The sequence below is a fragment of the Hetaerina americana genome, unplaced genomic scaffold, assembly GCF_022747635.1.
Source record: "Hetaerina americana unplaced genomic scaffold, ioHetAmer1.1.p SCAF_7, whole genome shotgun sequence".
Taxonomy (NCBI): domain Eukaryota; kingdom Metazoa; phylum Arthropoda; class Insecta; order Odonata; family Calopterygidae; genus Hetaerina; species Hetaerina americana.
The window spans coordinates 78,362,208-78,366,556 of record NW_027287316.1 but is presented as its reverse complement, the minus strand read 5'-3'; the positions used below and the strand labels follow the sequence as shown (position 1 = coordinate 78,366,556).

At 40.8% G+C, this 4,349-nt stretch overlaps 2 non-coding genes across 2 annotated transcripts; one reads left to right on the top strand and one right to left on the bottom strand.

Moving 5' to 3' along the window:
• The first annotated feature begins 482 nt into the window (after positions 1–482).
• TRNAG-UCC (transfer RNA glycine (anticodon UCC)) lies at positions 483–554 on the top strand. The gene has a single exon. It is a non-coding gene; the product is annotated as a tRNA-Gly (tRNA).
• Positions 555–2,775: 2,221 nt separating this feature from the next.
• TRNAG-UCC (transfer RNA glycine (anticodon UCC)) lies at positions 2,776–2,847 on the bottom strand. The gene has a single exon. It is a non-coding gene; the product is annotated as a tRNA-Gly (tRNA).
• Between the last annotated feature and the right edge of the window lie 1,502 nt (positions 2,848–4,349).

Genomic DNA, 4,349 nt, shown 5'->3' with positions numbered 1-4,349 from the left:
GAAGGGCATGCGTGATGCCATAGCAGTATTTACGAGACTAATAGACAGGAATATAGCACACAATCAGTATGTAGTTCTTTTTTTTCGGTTTGGAAGAGGCGTTCAATAGGGGGAATAGGAAAAGGACAAAGGGGAAGTTAAGAAGAACGAAAACAGGGAAGCTATTGGGGGGGTGGGGGTGGGAATTAGTATGAAATGAATGATCGCATCAAACCAATCTTAGGAATGGAATGCTGATGATGTTGACAAGAAATTATGGTGTGTGTTGGACGTAATTTATTGCAGTTACATATTCGCCCCTGCTTCTACATCTAGCGGAGCTAATTACCTCAATGGATGGATGAGACAGCGCACGTCGCCTTAATTAGGTGATGGACTCCACACAAATCGGCTTTCCCAGAAAGCAATTGCTTCCTCGAAAAAAATCGCCCCTCTCTCAAGATATGATGCAGACAGCATAGACTATAACAATAATTCGTGCAGCGTCGGTGGTGTAATGGTCAGCATAGTTGCCTTCCAAGCAGTTGATCCGGGTTCGATTCCCGGCCGACGCACATTTTTATACATAGTTATTTTAATTCTTAGTTGTTATGATTTGCTCGCAGATATACGCGTCTGAGACATAAAAGGAACACGATGGCATTAGTCGGTTTATGATTAGTTAATAGGGGAAGTTTGTACTGTATCCTTTTTACCTAATATGTGACGACGGTATTTCATCAAAAAATTCGGAAAAAACTGAATTCAGAATGACTACAGAAGCATAATTTGTACAATAGCAACGAATATTGTAACACTCGTGACTTTGTCACAGCTGAACCTCTTTAAAAAGTCAGGCACTGATAACTTTGAGATGTGAGACATTGATTCAAAGAATTGAAATTCGAACTTTTTGACAACTTATTCGCTATGGTACTGGAAAATATTTCGTTTCGTTTTCATCACCCGTACTGTCGTAATAATGCTCGCTTTTGGCGACGGAGCCTTAATGTCTCGAGGAAGCTCTCTTAAAAAGTTAAGGTTTTCCGAAATCGGAAAATAATCACGATATGTCTCCTCACTCAACGGGGCTATGCGAGCTGGGTATAGTCCTGGGCGAGCTGGGGACTATGAGAAATAGGTCGTAACAAAAAATACTCCATGCGGTAAAGCAAAGTGTCTTCTTTCATAATTAATGCATTAAAATTAACAATAAATCAACGTCATTAACCTGGGATCACTTAAAATGTAATGCAACTCCTGACTATTGACCAAGTACATGTGGAAACGTCAAAAACCTGGCGCGCTGACCTGACCGCGCTCAAGCAAAAACGTAAGAAAATCGGTCGTGATCATTTGGAGCGTCACCGTGACAGTAAGAGTGGAGCGAGCGGCTGTCGAAGACCTCCCCACCCCCCTCCCCTCTTTTCGATCGACGGGATAAGTATCCATCTCATGCGGGGGGGGGGGGGTCATTCTCTACTTAGCCTGATCAACACTTTGACACCTTCGATGGTACCTCAAGCGACATATGCTTCGGATATTCATTGCTGAGCTGTAATCATTCGCTCGGTGGAATTGCCGGCTATCACTTTACGTGGCGGATTCGTCCTCCTGCGATGAACGCGCATATTTCATCCGAGAAATCGTCGAATCATAGCTTTTGTGGCGATCGAGCTATCTATAATTAGACTGCTGGTAATGTACTCTTTCTTTCCCATTTCACACCGCAATCAAGAGAGAGAGTGAGAGAGAGAGTACGCCGTCAGAAAAAAATGTTATTTTTAATTTTATAATAATATGGCCTGGAGGAATCACGAATGCGTTGTGGATAAATTACCACCGTGTTGTTTTTCAAATAAGTAAATGACGATTCACGCGGGATTAGTCCTTCAACTCCCCTCTGGGCTAAAGCGCCGTTTCCAGGGTTACCTACTTCAGCCGCGATGTCATCTGTGGCATCGTAATATTAGCAAAATGTCAATTTGATATTTTCGCGAATTGAGAACCGGATAACTTTTGTTTTTACCACCGTGAACTTTTACCAGCAAAAGGCTTTCCATCCCTTCCTTGCAAGGAAGTTTTAAGTAGAGACACATTTAATGACATAAAAGGAGGAATAAATATGTATGGTTAAAAAGATCTAGACGTTGGGAAATTTAGTGTGTGGTGTCTCAGCAATAGTGGATCTAGATAACCTCTAAGACGGTGCTATTTTCATTTACGAACACATAATTGAATTAATATTGTTCCTGCGGAGAATATTGAAATTCTTTATCGTAAACCTATGTGCACCGACCGTGCCACCGAAGACGCCTTCCAGTGTGCGTACCGGTCACGGCAGAATCTATGGTAAAAATGTGTAGAGGCCCAAGGACAGTACTTTGAAGAACTTTAAGTGTTTGTGCAATTCTGTTCAATAAATTACTTTAAAGAAACAATTGCATTACTTTTGGAACGCACCCTGTATGTAAGCAGACTTTGGAACGAGTAACCTGCTAGCAGTACAATATTCGTCTCATCTATTATTTTTCCCCATTTTTTTCGTCTTGTTCAGGGGGACCTTGCAGAATAGGGTTAAGTAATAGATTTTTATAATTTTATCACTTTCTAATCTTGATTATCTGTCAAATTCGCATTGCTGATTAGTATTTATAAAAAAAATGATACGAACGGTATCATATTTCAAGAGCAACCTGCATAATCAATCGCTAATGGATGCATAAAAATGACAGCAAGGAGGAGTTCGTGGACATTCCCCAAAAATTAATTTTTTTTTAATTCCGGAAAAAAGTGTGCGTCGGCCGGGAATCGAACCCGGATCAACTGCTTGGAAGGCAACTATGCTGACCATTACACCACCGACGCATGAATGTATATCGGCGAGAGATATTTATTGATAGCACTTTCTACCTCTTCAAAAATCCTTACTATCCCTGTTATTCATCGTTCCGTTAAATACCGTCTATGCTATACGGTATACTATATATCGCATCGGAGGCACATTAAGTTAAAACAGCATTTTAATGGCAGAAGTTGAAAGTTTTTATTTTTACCATAACTTTTCTTCTCTTGATTAATAGAAAAAAGAGGTTACATACTAGAGAAAGAGTATTTTAGAGGGAAACCCGGCTCTATAGGCAATGACAGGTATCAGGATATCTTTTGCAGTATTATATTTTAACATATTCACCCTATGTTTCATCACATTATACGATGTAAGTATTATCTTAGGGACAATGTACCATGTGAAAACGGCGCTTTATTATACAATGACATATATAAAAATTTCGATTTTGAAATTTTTTTTCATCTTATCGATTAGTTGAATTTGAGTTATGGGTGCATAAAATAGATTGAACATTTGAGGAGGGAAACGCAGCTCGAGAGTAATGACGTGTATAAACGGCACGGAAAGGTAAACAAATCTAATTCAGGGAGTGTCTTGGCTTTAGGAAGCCAATTCAATCCCTTATCTTATAACTTTTAATATGGGGATCGAGATGGTGCGGGGGCTAACGTACTGGCTTCCCACCATGAGGGCGCGGGTTCAAATCCCGGCGGTGTTGAATATTTTTCAGAGGTATCTCGATCCCTACTTGAGGTGCTTTGTGGAGGGCACTTTGAGTGAGTACGCCGTCCGTCGGATGGGACGTTAAACTGCGGACCCCTTGGCGCCTTTCGTAAAGAGTAGGCTAATGCCGACGCCGGGTTTCTCTCCACCCTTCATCCTTTCCTATCCATCCCCTATGGCGCAAATGACCTTAGCTGTCGGTCGCCTCCCCTCAAAACTACTACTACTACTACTACTACTAACTTTTAATATGACCTTCGTCAAATAGCTAAGCGAAAAATAATAACAGCCTAAATATATTGCCTATTTTCTAAACACAAAACTCTTTAAAATAGAAGCACACCAAGTCCACTGAAGAATTGCTCATGCCCTGTCCAACAGAGAAAAATACAAATGTAACCGTCCTAACTCCTCCAATACCATTCTCTGGAGGACTTCGTTTTCCTCCAGCGCCCATATTATTTTCTTTTTGCTGCCATACACCTTATGCATAGAAGCACCTGTTCGATTGTATTCCGTTTGATCCATTTTATTTTCTTCGCTCATACCAACCAATCAGCATCCATTCTACGCCAATCCCTTCGCATTAAGGATTGAGTCTCGGAGCCAAGGAACACCCCCATCAAACAGGGTTCGTCTTAAAATTAATTCAATTAATTTCTAAAAGTAATATTTTGATAAAATGTCCACAAACACTTGAAATTCTTCAAAGTACTGTCCTTTGACCTCATTTACACATTTTTTCCAGCGACTCTGCCATGACCGGTACGCGCCCTGGAAGGCATCTTCGGGGACC